The following is a 9,840-nucleotide window of genomic DNA, read 5'->3' as shown; positions in this document are numbered from 1 at the left end:
TAGTGTTACTATACCAACCAATCTGGTATTGTACAACAAGCTGCAAAACCTCTTAGAGATCAGGCATTCTGATTATAGGAACAATGGCTAAATATGCAGCTCTTCTGAAAGCATACTTGTGGTTGGCTTTCCTAGCTACTACCTATTCTTAGCCCACTAATGGAAAATTTTCTCCCATTTACTGTCTACTTAATTATTTCACATATTTATCTCTTCTACCATCCAACAAATCAACATACAAAAGATGATCAAGCAAGGATTCCAGTCTCTACTACTGAAGAGCTGGTTATGTGCTTTCTCACTCAATCCTCAAAGAGGTGGCTCAGTCTTTCTCTCTTACCGATTTTTCCAATTCATATAGTACCTCCCAGACCTTGGCCCCATACCAAGACTCCACTCTAGACTGTCTAAACTCTACATGAGAACTTACTTAACATTTCATAAACATTTATGGGGACTATGTCACTTTGAGACAAGCATCAAAGTCATGGCTGAAGAGAAGGGTGGGCACTCACTTTCTGGGCTAGATCCACCTGCAAAGTTAAACATTAGCACAGAACAAGGATATCTAAATCTAAATACAATGGGAGAATGTAGCCAGATTACCCACTTTCTGCACAATAAGAATCTTGGCCTGTCCCTAGAGGTCTTCAGTAACACTTGGCAAACTGCTGCCTTAACTACCATGTCCTTGACTATGCAGTTTTGACCCCCCCCAATAGGCTTTGGTTACACACTCCACCATTTTATGTAGGTTCAGAGTCAAGCAAAACCTCAGATCAACCCCTCAATCTCATCTTTAATACTTCAAATCCTCAGTGCCAAGCCTCACTGAGCCTATGAGCTCTTTTCATGGCCCTCTCCCAGGCTGTGGAGTATTCTTCCACTTTCAAATAAACTTTTGCTCCTTTTGTGTGTACTGATCAATTCTATATTCAGTGTACGAAAAACATGAACAAAACCCCAGATCTGGTAATAATAATGCATAGCACTACATATAAATCTTTTGCTTGTTCCTTTCACTCCAGACCAAAAGATAAGCTTCCCTTCTATATCTCTTTCCAAGCCTCTTTTCCTGTTCTCATGCTATATACGGTGCCTATCATTAGAAGTATTGGGAGACAATCTCTCTCTTCTTAAAGTACAGCTAGCCATTTTGTAAAATGAACTAAAGCATGGGATTATATGGCTACAGAACACTGAGTAACTAAAATGGCTTAACTTTATGTTCAGATTACAGAAATTATTTTAGAGAGTGGAAAATTCACTTTTTTATTTCAAAGATTACTTCTCATTTTTAAAAGTGTAAACTGTAAGAATGAATAGTATTTTGTCATTTGTATACTCTTGTTTATGTTTTCAATTAAAGCAACTTATGGCAATTTAATTTTATGGAATCCAAAATATCTCTTGTAGATTTTCAACATAGGAGATTGTGCAATGAGGCAAGGCCAGTAAGAAACCTTGATGTTTGTGATTCCTGGTTTAGGCATCTACAAATATTAACCCTGCTCCTGAGGGGAGATTAATACTGCTGCAGAGTGTCCCACTGATGGATTCACAGAATGACTTTGCCAGCTAGTTGGGCTATTTTTGGTTTTGATGGTATGTGCCAAAATGCATTTATTTTCAGAAAGGTGTTTGTTCAAAATGAGTTGTTACATGTCTTATCTGCAGAACCTATTTTAAAAGGCAGATAATTTACATGGTAAAATATAAGGGATACTTGATGTGGATCTTTGGAAAGATTAAGTAATTAAATTTATATTTTAATTGTTTAGAAAAATGTTCTAAATTGATTACACTAATTTCTCATACGATTGAGATATGATTCCAAAGTTTTCTGGAAATAGGCATCTAGGTTATACAGCTAACCAATACAAATAATTTATAAGAAGTTATTTATATGCAAAATCAGTTTATTTTTTTGTTTCCACATGCTATTGTTAGACCTATTTGGAGTTATCCTGCTATTACTAGGTCATATTGAGCCTTGGTTTTTAAATTGTGATTCAAAAGGTTCTGGGTCACTAGAGTAGGGATAGCCACTTTCACAAAGAAGGAAAAATAGATCAAAAGGGCAGTGGTAAAGAAAGAATGCTATTGTGGCAGAATTTCTAGACACTAATAGAGCTGAGCTACATACTCACAAGCATAGCATTTTGTATAAAGCTTAGTGTTAGCTAGACGTACTTAAAATATTACTAATATTGGCAAGTACTATTATATGTAAATGATTAGATTACCCTTAAAGAAGGGTATGAGTAATTGAATGAAAGTTTGCGTAAATTGAGACAAATTGCTAAGAATGAGAAGAAAATGAAGAGTGAGATCAATTATCTTTATTTCAAGAATGTGTAATATTTCTATCTAGTAAATTTGTGTAAGACTAAGAGCAGAAAATCTACCTGCACAGTATGATGTTAATTAACTCTTACTACTTTGTGACCTGGAAGAATTCATTTAACCTTTCTAACCTCAGATTCCTTACATGTCAAATGAGAATTTTATGAGTTTATTTAAACTTGCTTCATGGGACAGTAGTTAATGAATTATAGCTATTACTATCATAAAAGAATGAATTGTTTTAATTATTCAAATAGTCTGGCTAATAAGGAAACCTCACATATATATCCATAGGTAATTTGTTTTTATGCAGTGTAGATTTGAATGAGATTCCACAAAGAAGAATGAAAACATAATTAAAAATTTAATGTTTCAATTAAAATTAATCATATTAATATAAATTATCATTTTACTCTCTATATTTAGAAGTTGGCCTTAATTACCTTTAGGCTTTATTGGGAATTGAATAATTTTTCCACCTTAATAAATTATTAAATTCTTTCATGGCATAGTCCCTTTTTGAGAACATGTCAATTTTACCAATGTATTCATTTTATCAATATGAACATTTTACATCTGTTATTCCACAATCTGGTTAATTAGGAGAACATACTAGTACATTCTCCAATTTTCATGTATTTATTGAGATTCTTACTGCAATGTAAGGTAATTGCAGACTGAAACTATCAGTCTTATATTTTTATTTCTTCAATGACATGACAACATTGTAAAATATAAACATTGTCCAGTAACTGATGTCCTATTGCTGTACATAAACACATGTATACACAAATATACATGTACACATGAAGTACATGTGTATCTTCAATTTTTAGGAACTCAAGGTCTAACATACACACACACACACACACACACACACACAAGTGCACATGCCTTTGTATGCTATTTTTATAGCTTTCTTACCTGCCATTGAAATATATGAAGTTGCTAGAAGTATTTCTGTGAAGTAATATATGTAGGAAGTAAAAAAAAGTAGGGTGTGGAATTTGTCCTGGATTTGTTAACTACTGGAAATGAGATGACAGCAGGAAAAATTGTGGGGATTATCAATTCAAACCTCTAGGAGGACATTGCTAGAGGGTAACAGAGTTAATTCTGAGCCAAGAAGGAGTGAAACAGAAGATCCCAGTTCAAATATCTTTTAAGGGGGTAGTATTTTTCTTCTTAGACAACTTGAAGATAGTTTCACTTTTCTTCATAGTGAGTCATGACATTATAACTAATAGCCATGGATTCACCAATAGAAGTCTATGAATGGCCCCATGGATATAATTAATGTAGGATAACATGAGGTAGCATTTACTGTGTCAGGGTCTTATTTGTAAAGTCTGAAGCTGATACAAAGATAAAACAGAATTAAACTGGCTTCAATCAGAAACACAAGTTTAAAAAATGCATAGTTCCTTCTATATGAGAAAAACAAAATATAAGTAAAAACCAAAATAAGGGATCAATAATGGTATTTTTTTCAAATGGTAGGGGGAAGAAGAGATGGAGGGGAAGGAAAGGAAGGAAAAAAGGATTTTAAAAAGGAGAATCAAATAAAAAATGGTAATAGGGTTTTTTCAAATGGGAAGAGGATTAAGAGTTGAAGGGAGCAGGGAGGGATAGGAGGAGAAGGGGACAAAAACTGATTAGGATGTGTTATGTACATGTGGAAATTCTCCAAGATACATGTAGTCATTTTGTACTGCAAGCACGTAGTAGTAAAATATACATTAATAAAATAAAAATAGATAAAATGAAATTCTCACTACGTACATAAGGTATTTGAAAGGAAAGGACATTTACTTTCTACATGATATCCAGAAAGAAGAACGAGAACATTGATAATTCTCACTGAAAAAGGAGAATTAAATTTCATGGCAATGAAACCCAGTAAAACCAATGATCTAAGAATGGGTAAGAGCCTGAGTTAGCCATATAGCCCTTAAGTCATAACTTATTTTTTTCTGATTTGAGTAAAGAAAATGACAGGAAAATACAGGTCTTACTTCAAGGTTTGAAGAAGGAGATAAAACCTCAGCAACCTGAGTATATGGCAGCATATCCCAATTCATAACCAAAACTACCTTGTGAATAGCTACTCATCATGTGAGGAATAATCATCCTTTTACTATTCTAAGTTACAAATTAATAATTTAATGATTCTTTGTACCCAAAAGATTCTATTTCCTAACACTGCAATAATCAGAATTTAAAACTTGTTATTATTCCTTAAAAATTCATCTTAATTATATTCCTTTCTAGGAAAAAATATGTCATACATGTCTTTAAAAAGACAAAAAAAAACCTTAATTAATGAATTGTCTGAGTTTGTCTGTGTGCTTTGCTTAGACACTTTAGAATCTTTTTCTCATTTACTCTAAGTTTAATGTAAGAAATAATGCATGATAATACATACTTATTCATGTATATACATACATACACAAATACATATATATAATATATATATATATATATATATATATATATATATATATATATATATATATTTCTGTGTGTGTGTGTGGTACTAAGGATAGAACCCAGGTCTTTGTAGTGAGCTACATCCCACCCCTTTTTATTTTTATTTATTTATATTTTTCATTTTAAAACAGGATCTTTCTAAGTTGCTCAAGTTGGGGTTGAAGTTGGCTTCTCCCTGCCTCACCCTCCCAGAGTGCTGAGATTACAAGCCTGTACTACCTGTCCCTGCTTGCTTTGTTAGTTACCATGACAATGGTACTTAACATTCAACATAAGCTTTTCCTTTTTTTAGGTAAATAACAAAAAAAATTCTCTTTAAATGAGTGTTTAGTTGACCTTTGTGATAACTGATTTTAAAGATCAATCCATCACTTCTATTTACACTTATTTGCCATTTGCTCTCTCTTCTTTGCTTCATTAAGAAGAAATGATAGGAGTTCTTAATATCAATAAGGTCTGCTTGGGCATTGCTACCACACACTATGATTTTCTTCTATTTTATATCTAAAATGAAAGGAATATTATTGGCTTCAAGCATGAATTCAAAGTTTTTCATTATCATTTTTCTCTCTAGTTTAAAAAAGTATTTTGAAAATGTGCCATTTCCAACAATATTTTGTTTATTTAAGTTCTTCCACTAAAATTTTTTGTTAATATTGTCCCTTTTCCTTCCCTGAGTGAATTAATCTGACCGCTACAGAAAAACCAATGTATTATTCTATTTCTTTTCTGGGTTCTCCCCATTTTTTATTGAATGAGCATTACTATCCTAAATGGTCAAGAACTCAGATAAAACCTCAGATGAAACAAATGGAAAATTCATGTAACTAACAAGATTTTTTTGTCATAAGCACTTATTTAAATAGTTGACCAAGAACATAACTACTAAATATCTGGGAGGATTACTGTATGGTCTATTTTCTGTAAAACTTTATCCAAGTTTCATATACTCATAGATTATAACAAATCCCAAATATGTGGATAACATATATTGTAATAGACATTAAACTAAATAATTCTGGACAGCAAATGACTTATAAATCATTTGAATGAACTTTTAAATATGGGTATATATATATAGGCACCTACAGACCTTAATAAATGTGTAAAAGCTCCTCTAGATTTATATTCATAGCAGAGTGATTGAGAATTTTTATAAACTTAATCAGTGAATATAATCAGTTGGTAGCCAGAATGTTTATTATTTTAATGTATGCATATTTATCTACTTCTAGAAGGGAATTGAAAATGTTTCATTCAAGTTAATGATGTTAACATGTTTTTTTCTTTTTAAATTCATTTCTAAAAGGGGGTCATAAATTCCATTCTTGTTTGTACGTATACATTCTATTCGTTATTGTTGAGAGTCCACTATTTCTTAAAAATCTCATAAGTATTGATGTCCTTGCAAATAACATAATTTTAAAGGGTTCTGTTTCTTAAATAATTCACTGTTCATGGGGGCTGGGGATTTAGCTCAGTGGTTCTGCCTCCTGCCTCGCAAGCGCAAGGACCCGAGTTCAATCCCCGGTGCCAAAAAAAAAAAAAGAACTCATTGTTCAGTGAAATAGACTTCAATTTTGATACTAATATTACTTGTAAATCATTAAAAACTAGGAGGTCTCAGTTCTTAGTTTTTACTAGTATATCTGTGTTCTACTAGAAAGGGTCTAATATAATTGTCACAGATATGGTCAATGCTCCAAGTTTCTTAAAATCAACAATTATAATTTTTCAAATATTTAAAGGAATTTAAGGTCACAACAAAAGTAATAGGAAAGTACGGAAATATCCCACATACTTCTTGCCCCTATACATCCACAATTTCCTCCATTATCAGCATTCCCCAGAGAGTAGGACATTTTTTATAATTGGTGAGGATATATTGATATAGCATTATTGCCCCAATCCAGTTCATATTAAGGTTCTTCCATGGTGGTATACATTCTGTAGGATTGGACAAATGCATAGTAATATATATTTACCATTATTATAACCTACATAGCATTTTCAATATCGTGAATATCTTCTATGTTACATCTATTCATCTATTCCTGTACTCTAGCCCCTGGCAACCACTGACCATTGTACTGTCTCCATGCTTTTGTCTTTTCTAGTGTGTTAGATAACTCAAATCATACAGTGTATATCATTATCAGAATTGATTCCTCCTTTTATTAAAATGTGTTTCCTCCACATCTTTTCATGGATTAATAAATCATCTACTTTTAGCACTGAATTACATTTCATTGTTAAAATGCATCTCAGTTGACTTATATGTTCACCTACTAAGAAGATCTTGTTATTTCCAATTTTGGCGGTGGTCAATAAAGCTACTAAGAGTATTCATGCACAGATTTTTTTTTTTTTGTCAGCATGATTTTTCAGTCCCTTAAATAAAAATACCAAGTGCTGTGACTGATAATATATATAGTAAGAACATGTTTTGATTTTTAAAATTTTCCAAACTTTCTTGCAAATTGTCTATCACACTTTACATTTCTGTCAGCAATGAATGAGATTTCCTACTATTCTAACCCCTACCGGCATTTGGTGTTGCCAGTTTTCTGGATGTTAATCATTCTAAAGGTGTGTTGGTACATCTTTATTGTTTCAATTTGCTTTTTCCCAGTGACACATATTCGTACTTTTCCTATGCTTATTTCACCTATATTACTTGGTAAGTAGTCTATTAAGGTTTTTGGCTCACTTTTAGTTGGGTTGTCTTCTTGCTGTTTTAAGAATTTGTTGTATATTTTAGATATCAGTCATTTACTTATTTGTTTTTTGCAAATATATTCTTGTTTTTGGTGTGTTTTGTACTACAGATGTTAATAAATTCCAGCTTATCAATTTTTTTCTTTCATGTATTATGTATTTGGTGGTGGATCTAAAAAATGACATCCAAATACAAGGTCATGTGTTATTATATGTCATATGTTTCTCATATGTTATCTTCTAAGAGTTTTACAGTTGTGTGTTTTAATATATGTCTTTGACACACTATGAGTTGCAAGTTATCAAAAGTTTAACATCTGTATTTATTTTTTATTTACTTAAAATCTATATTTAAATTAGGTTTTGTTGTCATTGTTGGACAACAAGCTGTTCCAGAACAACTTATTACTAACACTAACTTTTTACATTGTATTGTGTTGCTCCTTTGTCAAAGATCAAAGATTTACATGAATCTGTTTCTTGACTCTTTATCCTGTTTCACTAATCCTTTGGGGGTTTATATTAGGATGCTGTCTTGATATCCTGGCTTTAAGTTTTGAATTACATAATGTCAGATCTATGACTTTGTTCTTCAATATTTTGTTGGGTAAATAAGGGTTTTTATCTAGCCTTTTTTAAATTAAATTCTTTTATTGGTACATTGTACGTGTACAACACAATTACATTTCTCATTGGGAATTGTACCTTTACATAATGCATCTTGGTTTTTATTTTTTCCCCATTCCCAGACCTCCCTTCATGCCCTGCACCCTTCCCTATTTACAAAGACTTTACTTCCATTTCTCATCATTTTTCCTTTCCATTCTTTCCTTTACTCTGCCCCTCCCACTACCCCTACCCCTTTGGACCTTTTCTTCCTATTTTACATTATCGATTATTCATTCTAATTATTGGTACATTTTAGGTATACAATATAATGACATACATCATTGGAAATTTGCACCTTTACATAGTCTCTCTTGGTTCTGATGTCTCACCCTTGCCCAGCCATCCCTTCAAACCCTCCATTCCTCCCGATTTACAAAGATTTTGTTCCTATTTTTCCATTTTCTCATATTAATCCCATTCTCTTCTATCCTTTCCCCTAGCCCTCCCACTTCCTTCCACTTTGCCCCTTTTCTTTCTATTTCACATGACCTATTATACGTTTAGTCCTTACTTACACTTTCAGTTTCTCACACCAGAGAAACTATTCGGTATTTACACATGTGTGTCCTATTTATTTCACTTAAGAGTATTGCCTCAATGTGCATTCACTTAGCTATAAATGTCTCTCATTTCTCAGTTTTTATGGCTGAGTAGTACTCCATTTTATAAAAAAAAAAAAACATTTTCTTTATCCATTTTCCAGTTGATGGGCATTTGGGCTCTTTCCAAGTTTTAGCTATTACAAACTGTGCTGCTATGAACATGGGCACACATATATCACTGTGGTATGATTCTTTTAATTCTTTGGGGAAGATCCCCAGCAGTGGAATAGCTGGGTCAAATGGGACTTCCAGTCCTAGTTCTTTGAGGTATCTCCATACTGATTTCCACAGTGCTTGCACAGTCTACACTCCCACCAGAAGTGGAGTAGGGTTCCTCTTTCCCCACAGCCCTGCCAGCATTGGTTACTGGTTGATTTCATGATAGCAGCCATTCTTTCTGGAGTGAAGTGAAATCTCAGCGTTGTTTGCATTTGCATCTTTCGAGTGATCAGTGATGTTGAACATTTCTTCATGTATTTATTTGTTATTTCTCCTTCTTTGTCTGAGAAATGTCTGTTCATTTCAGATTCACATTTTTGGATTGGGTCTTTAAATTTGGGAGGTCTGATCTTTTGAAGTTCTTTATAGATTCGAGATAGTAGACCTTTGTCTGAGGAAGAGCAGGTGAAGATTTTTTCCCACATTGTGGGTTGTCTCTTCACTATGCTGGTGGTTTCTTTTGCTGTGCCGAAGCCTTTTAATAAGAAGAGATCTCACTTGTTGATTGTTTGTGCTAGTTCACGGGCAACGGAGGTTTTGTTCATAAAATCTTTTCCTACACCGATGTCTTCAAGAGTTTTACCTAACCTCTGTTCCAACTGGTTCAGAGTTTCTATTTTAATATTTAGATCTTTAATCCATTTTGATTTTAGTTTAGTGCATGGTGAGAGATATAGGTCTAGTTTTAATCTTTGGCAAGTTGAAGCCCAATTTTTCCAGCACCATTTATTAAAGAGGCTATTTTTCCCCCAGTGAGGGTGTTTGGCTCCTTTATCGAAGAAGAGATGGCTGAATG

Source organism: Heterocephalus glaber, unplaced genomic scaffold, assembly GCF_053883595.1.
Source record: "Heterocephalus glaber isolate CG9 unplaced genomic scaffold, H.glaber_assembly_v1.0 deba00001577, whole genome shotgun sequence".
Lineage (NCBI taxonomy): Eukaryota > Metazoa > Chordata > Mammalia > Rodentia > Bathyergidae > Heterocephalus > Heterocephalus glaber.
This window is presented reverse-complemented; position numbering follows the sequence as displayed.